Raw genomic sequence first — 13,057 nt, forward strand, 5'->3', positions numbered from 1 at the left:
TTTCCAAATTTCATTGTAATCGGTTTAGTAGTATTCGCGTGAAAGAGTAACAAACATTCATCCTCACAAACTTTCGCTTTATTAGTAGGATGTTAGGAAAATGTTTTCATTAAGACTGTCCTTTTATTAACTTGTTAAAATGCTGCATGATTCCTTCATGCTGACTGTGCCTTTCTCCTCACTCCTTTAACTTTATCATCATTTCCTTCTTTATTTTAAATTACATTTCAAGTTTTAAAATTTCTTTTATAATATACTAGCTTTCCGCCCGCGTTTTTAAAGAAAATCCTGCACAGTTCCCGTTCACGTGGGATTTCCGGGATAAAACCTAACCTATGTGTGTATGTACAAAATTTCATTGTAATCGGTTCCGCAGTGAAAGAATAACATCCATTCTCGCATAATTTCGCATTTATTATATACAAATAATGTATTCAACTGAAATTAATTATAAGTTTTGTTTTTTTTATTTATTATTTCACGAATCCGTAAATGCAAAATACATTCACGATTTTATCGATTGAAGCACATCCCATCACTATCACCTTCTATCTATCTAAATACGTACCTATAGTAAAAATGGTGCCATGCTAAGAGCAATTAACCTATAGAGTTCTTATATTAAGACAGAACAAAATACATATTTTCTAATCTACTTACTCTTAGTCAATAACAGCATAAGCCAGATTGAGATAGCGATAGAGTATCTACACTGTCTTCAAACGTAGCGCGCCGGCAGTCAGTTTGTTTTCCAACCAGCTGGTGGGCTCAGTGCGTCAAGTGTTTTTAACGAAATATTTAGAAAATATAAAGTGTACAGTGTTTCTTTTTATTTGTCAGTGTGCTAAAATAACTATTGTATGTTTAGCAACCGGCTATCACTAGTCGAATGGGAGTTTTGGATAAAAACAATGTAAAAATATCTTTCCATCGGTAAGTGATTTTCAGCAAATTGATAAATATTTATGTTTTAAACCTATTTGAAGGTTTTATCAAGCGCTTTTTTGTAATTTTATGTTGTAACTGTAACATTTACCCACTTTATGGGGTTGTGGAATATAAAATAATGAAATTATTTTTAAAAAACGTCACAATAATATCACGTTTGGCATTTTGTTTACCACCGTAGTGTTGTAACACATCTAGCGTATATTATCGATTTATGACAAAAAATCTATTTCATATTAACGTTGATTTATTTATTTTGTTTCATAAATCAGATTTATATGTAGTTGTTGTTGCAAATAATAGATGTAAATTTTTTACCGCAGGAAAATAAAACATAACACGTGGTTGTTTTATTTGCCCTATGTGTTTTAGTTTTCGTTTGTTGTTTATTAATTTCTCTTTCAGATTATTAATAAATTCATTTTGTTTTAGATTTCCTCAGCTAAATAAAAAATGGGTATAAAACGTGAGACATGAGTTGATTGGACGCCGCCACAATTTGCAATATTGTGTTCACTGCATTTCGAGCCTACGTGTTATCAAGATGGATACTCTAGAAGAATTGTGCAATCTTACGCTTACGTTTTTTTTTTGTTCCTGCAGATAATAAATACATTTGATTAAAGACAGTGAATTTTTATTTTGAAATTTTTTACACATAAGTTACCTACTTTAAATGTGTAACTATGTGAAAATTAAACGGTTGATTAAATGACAGTTCTCATAGATGAGAAACTACTATTGAAATACATACTTAATATACATGCGTTTTCAAAGAAAAACCCGCATAGTTCCCATTCCTGTTGGATTTACGGGATCAAAAGTAATTTTTCCAAATTTCATTGTAATCGGTTTAGTAGTATTCGCGTGAAAGAGTAACAAACATCCATCCTCAGAAACTTTCGATTTATTAGTAGGATGTTAGGAAAATGTTTTCATTAAGACTGTCCTTTTATTAACTTGTTAAAATGCTGCATGATTCCTTCATGCTGACTGTGCCTTTCTCCTCACTCCTTTAACTTTATCATCATTTCCTTCTTTATTTTAAATTACATTTCAAGTTTTAAAATTTCTTTTATAATGTACTAACTTTCCGCCCGCGTTTTTAAAGAAAATCCTGCACAGTTCCCGTTCACGTGGGATTTCCGGGATAAAACCTAACCTATGTGTGTATGTACAAAATTTCATTGTAATCGGTTCCGCAGTGAAAGAGTAACATCCCTTCTCACATAATTTCGCATTTATTATATACGTAGGATTAAACAAATAATGTATTCAACTGAAATTAATTATAAGTTTTGTTTTTTTATTATTTATTATTTCACGAAACCGTAAATGCAAAATACATTCACGATTTTATCGATTGAAGCACATCCCATCACTATCACCTTCTATCTATCTAAATACGTACCTATAGTAAAAATGGTGCCATGACTATGTTGAAACGTAGCTTGTTGTCTATAGCTGTCTCATTCTTTCATACGACGTTTTCTTTAGATAGAGAGAAACAAATATATGTAAATTGTATACGCTCGATACAAGTACTCTATAGGTTAATTGCTCTTAGGTGCCATGACTATGTTGAAACGTAGCTTGTTGTCTATAGCTGTCTCATTCTTTCATACGACGTTTTCTTTAGATAGAGAGAAACAAATATATGTAAATTGTATACGCTCGATACAAGTACTCTATAGGTTTATTGCTCTTAGGTTGCGAATTGGATCGGCGCGGAAGCAACCCGACAAATTGTCTCAGCAGATTGTGTGCGTGTTGAAACGTGAGTATTGTGATTGCTCCAATCTCGGCTCAATCGCGCTGCGCAGTAATCGCAAAATGGCGGTTTTGAGATAAACGCGGGAAAGACATTTTTACATATTTGAGGAAGATGTTTATATTTTATAGCCGTTTATACTTTATAGCCCTTGAAATCTATCAATAAAATTGGAAAAAATACAAGCTTTACAAAGATAATTATCTTATATTTCATAAATTAGTATATCCATTAATAATGCGTATTATTGCGTTGAGGTTTAGCATCAGGCCAGGCATCAACGTGACGTGCACACGTTGTGGCAAGCAATCGCGGAATGAAATTGTGTCATCAGATTGAGGGTTGGATGAATCGTGAGTAGAGAACGCTCAATCGCGACTGCAACAAATTGTTTCAGCAGATTGTTGGTTGTGTTGAATCGTGAGTAGGCTACTTTAAAGGCCCTACTCACGGTTCAACACAACCAACAATCTGCTGAAACAATTTGTTGCAGTCGCGATTGAGCGTTCTCTACTCACGATTCATCCAACCCTCAATCTGATGACCAGTGTTGCCAACTTAGTGGAATTTCCACTAGATCTGGTGGTTTAGCTCCCCCATTTAGCGGACAAATATTGGTTTTAGTGGCTGGTGGATTTTCCTAGTGGTTTATATTATGAGTTCAATTAGTGGTAAGGTACGACATTCAACCACTAGGAAGATTTATTTTGTGTCATGTTGGTACAACGAACATTCGGGAATTCTCCGTTGTTTGTCCATTTCTTGAATATTTTTGATTATAAACTTTATTACTATTGATATAAAGTATGATTTGATGATTCAAAAGGTTATATGTTTATTCTGTATTTGTGTACAAAAACAATAATTGTCAGTACCTACGTATTGGCAACGCTTTACGCTGCGGCCGCGGCCGCGGCGGGTAGCTTCTAGCTTGACGTATTTTAATTAATTTTGTGAAGTAATATGGTTTTACATTAAATATGCCCAAACCACAATACACACCAAAATTTCTATCACAGAAATTTATTCTTCACATAGGTACTGAAACTCTAGAAGAAGCAGATTTTTCTAGATGATCTTTAAATGTAACAAAAATAAAAATAATTGGTTGCCTGTAAAGTCGGTATACGGGCGAAAGTTTTACGTGACAACGACTTTTTATGTCTGTCTCTCTCGCTCTTAGGCGGGCTAACCATGCCCGCGTGCCTCTTTCGGTGACTCATCGTAACGTTACCGAGCGTTACACTTTTTCATAAGTGACTCCCAGCCGCAACCTAATTTAAGACGTTGTCACGTCAATTACTTACTTCAAAATTGTTGTTATTTACAAATAACTCGCAAAAAATTAACCAACGGGCACTCAATATTTACATGTCTCTGGATATTTTTTAGTGTTTTTTCTGGTGGTTTTAAAGACCGATTACTTTAGTGGATTTCTGGTGGGCCACGAGGCTCCAATATGTGGGTTCGGAAAAAAAAGTTGGCAACACTGCTGATGACACAATTTCATTCCGCGATTGCTTGCCACAACGTGTGCACGTAACGTTGATGCCTGGCCTGATGCTAAACCTCAACGCAATAATACGCATTATTAATGGATATACAATTTATGAAATATAAGATAATTATCTTTGTAAAGCTTGTATTTTTTCCAATTTTAATGATAGATTTCAAGGGCTATAAAGTATAAACGGCTATAAAATATAAACATCTTCCTCAAATATGTAAAAATGTCTTTCCCGCGTTTATCTCAAAACCGCCATTTTGCGATTAACGCGGCTGCGCGATTGAGCCTAGATTGCACGGTTCCCAACTTAGGGGTTTTCCCCCCAGATTTAGGGGGTAAATAAGTGAGATAGGAATTTTTTAGGGGTCTGAAATTTTTAGGGGTATTTTTAGGGATTTTTTTTTGACTGTTTAATATTTTTAAATTGATAATTACATAACTAGTTTTAATATTTATTTCTTGACCTAGCGACTCATAGCGACATCCAGTACGTAATTAAATAAAATTTTGCAAAGCATCATGATGGTCCGATTTACATTAAATCGAAATGGTGGATCTTGTACAACATATTTTAATCCATCCAATAAAATGTTAAATTTATTCAACATGTATGATTTCAAAAACGCTGAATCTTCAGATGAAGACGAAATATTTTATGTATTAAATAACTTGTAATAAAAAGACTTTTGAAACATATTACAGCATATTATTTCTAAATCATCATGAATTTATATTTGTATGTTTTTTTAGGGGGACAACTGAATAATTTAGGCGTTTTTAGGGGTTTTTGACAAAAACTTTAGGGATAAATATTTTTGAGAGTTGGTAACACTGCGAGATTGGAGCAATCACAATACTCACGTTTCAACACGCACACAATCTGCTGAGACAATTTGTCGGGTTGCTTCCGCGACGATCCAATACGCAACATGTTGGGTTACGCCCCCAACGTGCCCTCAACTATACTATTCACGACACAATCTGTCAGCTCACTGCAGATTGTGTCAGCAGATTGTTACTGAAATTGAATCGTGAGTAGGCTACTTGAGTAGGGCGTTTAAGTTATGAATAATAACAAATAATTTATTTATTTTACGAGGTACTAGCCTTGATTTTTGCAGTTTAAGTACAATAAATATATAAATATCTACTTCATTATTATTTTAATCTTAAAAAAAATGTTTATTACCAATATAAGCGAAAAGGAAAAAGGCTGATGAACCTAAAAGTTACAAAGTGGATATATTTCAAGCTTAAAAGTATAAAATATAATAATGTGTTTACTGAAAAAAAAAAATGGTTGTGGGAAATTTAATGTTGTTACTTTCATAATAAATAAAAATTAGTAAACAAGGATTATGCATTATTTTGAAACTTAGTTTCAAAAAAGTTACAAAATGGATCCCGGAATCCCTGCCTTGCACCAAATAGATCTCATTTTCTCTGGAATTAGTAAATGGTTGCAACTATTGTTGTTAATATAACACATTATAATGTTTTAGGAATCAATCTGCATATTTTTAATATTTTTTTAAAACATTTTTTTTATTTGAATCCATTTTGTAACCGGGACATATTTTCGCGAAATTGCCCAAAAATGTTTTTCCCGCGTTTATCTCAAAACCGCCATTTTGCGATTACTGCGCAGCGCGATTGAGCCGAGATTGGAGCAATCACAATACTCACGTTCCAACACGCACACAATCTGCTGAGACAATTTGTCGGGTTGCTTCCGCGCCGATCCAATTCGCAACATGTTGGGTTACGCCCCCAACGTGCCCTCAACTATACTATTCACGACACAATCTGTCAGCTCACTGCAGATTGTGTCAGCAGATTGTTACTGAAATTGAATCGTGAGTAGGCTACTATAATATGAATATCCCATGTTCATTTAATATGAAAGATTTTAGCTTTCTCTTTTTTTTTTATATATATATTACAATAGTACTTAAAGAGCGAGTGTATTGCACAAATTGCTTAATGCGCATCGTAGGCAGATGAGCTATAGATATACTATTTAGATGTGTGTGTGACAAATAGGGATGGGTAGGTATCAATTGCGTGTTGAACTATCGATAAATTATGTAAATAAATATGTATCATAAGTAAATTTTGTTCAATAAGTTATTAAAGGAAACATATTATATGAATAAAGTATAAATATGTTATTTTAAATTTGTTTACCAACTAGTTATGTGACAACCCTACGCTATATGTAATGTGAAGCGCTGACGGTGTGCTTTCGTTCGTGAGAACGTTTTATTCCTTTAAATTATAATATTAGAATAAAAACATATTGTGAAGCATCGTGCTCATAATAACACGTATATTGTAATTTTACTTTTTAATTAAAATAATTTAAGATATATTATAATTCTTTTTATTAATTCACTGGAAAGTGAATTTAACTGGCGCAGTCGTTAGGATACTCGGGTCGCCCGCGGGAAGATATCCGAAATGAATATCGGTTCCGAGGCCCCGCGCGGCCGACCGGTTTTTTTAAAAACCCAAGCGAGTATCCAGAACATCAGCAGTATCCAGCCATCGATACAGAAACCATGTCAATGTGAGTTGCACAGAATTATTTTATTGTGTTGCTTTCCTATATTATATTCCTATATTAATTTTAGAATAAACCTTCACGATTTTCCATCCTAGGAAATCCCGGGGTACCGAGGCTGTTAATACCCAACAGTCCTCGAGAAATAGTTTAGTTGATAGTATTAGAAGTATTGATAGTTTTAATATGTCGTTTGACACGGAAGAAATTTTTAAATGCTTAAGGGTGGTCCCAGATTTTGATGGTAACCCCCATGTATTAACAAAATTCATTAAAATATGCGACCAATTAGTTATTATAACCGTACATTATTACTATATAAAATTATTATTAAACCGTACATTATTACTATTTTCAACATTTAAACGAAAAATTGGATAAGGCATCGTCCTTGTTAGAAGCTTTAAAACCAGTGTAAAACGTAGATTGATAAATGGTTTAGGTACTATACAGAATTAGCGCAACTCCTAGATTCCTTAGACGTTAATATTAATGATTTACTTTTAGTAGTAACAAAAATAGAAGATAGTTTAGCTTTTATGCGTACATCGCGAGCGCACCATGTTATGTTAGGGATAGATATATCAAGTATTATATTAGTTACTTTACGTTCCTTTTACGATTCAGAACAAATTATTATTAATGTAGATCTCGAATACTTTAGTGGATCATACTTTACTAAAAATAGGATAGTAATTATATTAAGATTCCCCATTATAACTCCTCACACTTTAATCGTACAAATCATATTATCATCATACCTCCCTATCCCTATATAGCAACCAATAAAGATATTTATGTGCACATAGAGGCTGAATGCCCGAAGTTCAATCGAAGAGCAATCGGTTTCTATGTGAAGAGACCCTAAACCATCATACAAGAAGTTCACCCGACTGTATTGACTGTACAAACCTCATCATCACGCAAGAGATATCCAGCGATTGTGAATCCACCTGCCCAACATTAACTAAGCCAGCAATGGAGAAATTGGACGACAGTCACTACATCATTATTTTTCCTCATCTCACAAAGGTTAAATTATCCTACAAGCGTAAGGAATAGCTTCATCTCCAAGGCAGTTTCATAGCAACGTTACCTACAAACTGCTCTCTACGTACTGACGACCTCACTATTACAAATATTAATAATGAAATTAAAGATACACCTACAAAAATTTTAATTGCACCAATCATTAATATTCCGACGAGAACCATACGACAATACCACTTTACATCTTTAGCTACTGAGCGCAGCGGCCACTTCAATGTTCCTGTGCTATGGTCGCTACAAATCAAAGAAAATGAATATTCAGAAAACACAGAAAACATCAGCCCCAGAAGTTGATCCTGCCGCAACATTTTCACTCAATGTCCTAAAATAGTTGCGGATCTGCGGGGGGAGGAGTTATGTGACAACCCTACGCTATATGTAATGTGAAGCGCTGACGGTGTGCTTTCGTTCGTGAGAACGTTTTATTCCTTTAAATTATAATATTAGAATAAAAACATATTGTGAAGCATCGTGCTCATAATAACACGTATATTGTAATTTTACTTTTTAATTAAAATAATTTAAGATATATAATTCTTTTTATTAATTCACTGGAAAGTGAATTTAACTAACTGAATAAAGTTTGTTTATTCCATTTGAATATTAAATATACGTATAAGAAATTTTCTTGTATTAATTATGTACAAGTACTTTATATAAATATTATGTTTAATTGGAATATCAGAAAAACGTGAGAACTTTTTAAATAATAAAGTTAATAAAATAAAAGATCGGGTTTAGTGCTATTTCTTTAATAATAAATCAAACAAGGGCGTAGGGATGTGACGACCCTATCGCCCACGGTTGGGATATCTATTGTTTACGTGATATTCCACCCGTGCAATCAGTCAACCCGCAGGACACCTTGTGGCAGGGTGTCGGGGAGTAGCGACCCCGCGGGAACCGAGTGCTCCCGGGGGAGGCCCCTGTCTTCATCTCCGGCTTGCCTTCACCGGCCGGTCGGAGTGAAGCCTGACGAGGACAGGACCCCCACCTCTGGCTTGCCTTAACCGGCCGGCCAGAGTGGAGTCGCGAGAGCTTTTAGCTCGAAGGGTGGATGCGAAGCGTAAGTGGCGAGTGGGCACGTGATGCTGGACCCTCAGGGAGCGCGTGATCGTAGTTTAAAGTCCAGGGACGCCTCTCCACCCTTAGCTGCTCACAATATGTTGCCCCCTTGTCGCACTATTGCAGCGACTTATTTCGGAGGCCCATACCTACAGTGAGAGGGCGAGTCACCACCTGCCAACATATTTTTACTTTCTTTTAGTAGAAAGGCAGGTGCCATAGTTTCCCATAGTCCCCAGTACCAGTCCATTTAGCATCCCAATCCATAGCCCAATTATTAAATTTTCATACCCTGCAATAGTTCTACATCGGCCGTGGACTGCCTAGAGCTGTATCTCTATAGTGCAGTCATGGGCAGGCTGCGGCTAGTGTCCCACAACACATTAAAAGTCTCTAAAGGGCCTCTGCGTGTTGGATCCGTGTCCCCACGTAAGCCTTCCAAAGGTCCGGGTATCGTCCTTCTGGTGGTACCCGAGTATTATGGAATCAAACAATAATAATAATAATGTTTTAAAAATGTTAATTAAAAACAAGAAATAATTAATAATTTAAAATGATAATATAATCTTTTTTTATTTAATTTTCTCCATTCTACTATCCAAATCTTCAAAATCAATATAGCGGTTCAGAAAATATATCGTAACATTACATACTTTACATTTACACTATAATACTTTCGCATTCATAATATTAGAAAGTGTATAATACAAAACACACCAAATTTATTTACAATACATTTTTAAAAGAGTTTTAATTTTAAAGTTAAATAAATAATATGTTAAAATATAATTCTTCCAGTAAACTTTATATCGAATTATCGAGTACAGCGTTGGTCAGGTCACATCACTACGATTACGTGGCGGCAGATCGCGTGATCGGCAGTCGAGTATAATCTTATCTTAATATTCTTAATATTATCTATACATATAATAAAATCGTAGGAAAGTCAAAACTGTACATTGAATATTTTTTTAAAAGAATACATAATCCATGATCTATAATCGATATAGAAGCCAAAAACATAGTTATTAGAATTTTTGTCTGTTTGTCTGTTTGTCTGTTTGTCTGTTTGTCTGTATGTTTGACCGAGCTAATCTCAGAAAGTACTGCATAGATTGACTTCAAATTTTGCATGAATATTCCTAAGAGGTCGGGTGAGGATAGTTTAAACATATTATCATGATATCACCTTCGGGGGAGGAGCAGTGAACCTTTATTTTTCTTACATATTCCGTGTACTACGACAGCGTACAATCTAAAGACTCATGTTTCAATGTTGGTTTCGAGTAAGCCATGCTATTATCTAGCTTTACAAAATAAAAACTATGTCATTTACGTAATTTGGGCAGAGAAACAGTTTAATAAATTTAGTAGTATAAAGACAAATTTGAAACAGCGCCATCTATGAGATTTCGTAAAAATCAAATCAATTTACATGTTAACACTACTGAACATACTGTTGAAAATTAATAATTTAAATATAATCATGTTATTTATTTAACTCTTTAACCCATATCTTCCCTTCCCTATAAGGTGCGCTTATATTTCGTGTGAATATACTACATTTTTAAAAGTGAGGGTAGGTAGATGTTTATTATTTTAAGTCAAACTAGACACCATTACAATTAATCTAACATTGATTGTGTTCATTGGTTACATTTTTAAAATCTTCGAGTTTTATAAATTCATAAAGAATAGAAAAAATTCGATCACGAGGCGGGACTCGAACCCGCATAATTTCGTGATCGAATGTTTCTATTCTTTATAAATTTATTATTTATAATATAAATTTGTATTTATAAAGCATTTGAATGTCATAAAACCAAAAATATCAAATTCAATCTTCGTGTTTTGTGAATTTTCACCATACAAAAGGTAAGTTATTACTTTTATAGGTATTTATTTTTTATAATGATAGCAATTCGTGTATTTTATTGGTTTTATAAAGTATTTTATTACACTTTTAGAATGAAATAATAGAATGATGAATTCTTTTTGACTTTTACAAGATTTTGAGGTGCGTTGGGAACAGTAGTTTGTTGATAAAACTTTATTTGTAAGTAGCTTTTTTTATAGATTTACAACTTACTTTTGATTTTTTTATTTACAGATTCAATATTCATAAAATTATATCGCCTTTGGAAGACTATTTCTGCTGACAATTTTACAACACCACTTGAAAATTGATGATTTGATGATGAAGATAGTGGCAGCGAGGATTAAGTGGAAATTAGTAATCATCCGCTTCGTCAATTTTTGACTGAAGTTAATGTCCAACGTATGGTTCAATCATTGGAAGTATCTCGGGTAATTTTGGAGGATATTTTTCAGGAAGGAGAGAAGGGGCGGCCAACCATAATTATATCAAACTACATACTACGTTTTAGTACCGAAAAAAATGTTATTGCCAAATGAAACATAAATTTTGCACTCACAACTGTACAAGTTATGATTTTAATTCTGACTTTGCTGTTATCTGATTATAATAAGGTAGGTGTGTCAATTAACGCCCTCTGTTAAATAACGCCCGAACTTCAAAAAACCCACTTATATTCAATAGACCCGCATCGTACCTCACGCACAAATGAATTGCACCAATAGGAACGCGCCTAGCGTGGTTGCGTAAGTCTGGAGTCGCCATCTTTGCCAGTAGCAGCTTTCGTTTCAAGAGCGTTAGACGTGCACTGGCTGTTATAAAAATTTCTTCTAACGAAACTATAAGTTTTCAGTTGTTTTTGAGTTATTTCTTGGATTATTTTATACTTTGGCTAACCACACTTCATATTCTGTAAATATTTTCAAAATGATTTACTTAATTACTTCAAAATTTAAAAAAAATGTCAATAACGCCCAGTCGCGTAATAACGCCCAGTAAACGGACCTTGGGGCGTTAAATTAGTTTTTTTTTGTTTAAAGTATGGTAGAAGATTACTAATATTAACGTTGATTAGTTAAACTAAAATAAAAAAGTATAAAATCGTTACAACTTGAAGAAACAAGTCACTTTATGTGAGTTACGAATTTTATAGTTTTAATACTAAATTTTCTTTCGTGAGCTTCTTTTATTTTTAATAAAGAAATTTTATAACGTGCTTTTTATATTTTACTTAGCAGAAATTCTATAAGAACGTATTTTAGGCACACACAATATTCTTTCATAAACGGGCGCTATTTAACACAGTATTTCTATAAACGCCCAAGAAAAGGTTTTTAAAAAGTTGTCTTTATGTCATGAAACATAAATAGTTTCACGTTTTAATTGGTATTTTTCGGTTTAGAAAGAAATATAAAACCTACTCGTCGTCTGTTTATGTGCTTTAAAGTAGTTTTAATAAATAAAAAATTAGATTTTTGTTAGGCGGGCGTTAATTACCTCTTTTACCTTATTTATCGTTATGGCTATCGAGGCACCGACCGTACTGGGATAAGAGTACATGACTCATCATCCAGGATTGCTTAGAGCATTTTAACACTGAAAAATATGTTATCTTTGAATCGTAGTTGCTTCATTTATTTATTTTTAATCATTTTACATAATATGTTTTATATTTGTCCATTTTCATTATATTTTATAAATAAAATGGAACCAACATAACTTTGTTGTGTATCATTTCTCTATTAATAACCCGTAGGCATATTTTCCGAGGCCCCATTTAAGGTGCGGTCCTGAAATTATAAAAAGTTAATGTATACTTTTGCCTAATATAAGCTCAAGCTCATTTTTAGATAAAAAGAACTTAGTTATAAATTTAATAAAAATTTAGTAGATAAAAGAAATTAAGTATGTTACGATTTTATAAGAAAACACAGTATATTTATTAGGCGGCCGGTGGCTTGGCGGCGGTGATCTCTTTCAGGCAAAAGATATTCATCAGCTCAATAAAATTGAATAGTATGTTGTTAGTTATTCTATAAATTTACTGATTCTAATGAGCATTTCCGCATGCAAGTTGTATCGTAGTTTAGATATATCATAGTTTTGGCACATTAAAGTTCCAACAAAACCCTCAAATTTTTGAGCAGAGTTGAGCAAGATAATTTAAAAAATGTGCTGTGTTAAGTATTATAGAAAAGGTTAGTTCGTTGATAATTATTATTTCTTCATCATTAACATGTTGTTAAATGTTATTACTAAAATAAACTTTGACTGTTA

This window comes from Colias croceus, chromosome 6 (genome assembly GCF_905220415.1).
Source record: "Colias croceus chromosome 6, ilColCroc2.1".
Classification (NCBI taxonomy): Eukaryota; Metazoa; Arthropoda; class Insecta; order Lepidoptera; family Pieridae; genus Colias; species Colias croceus.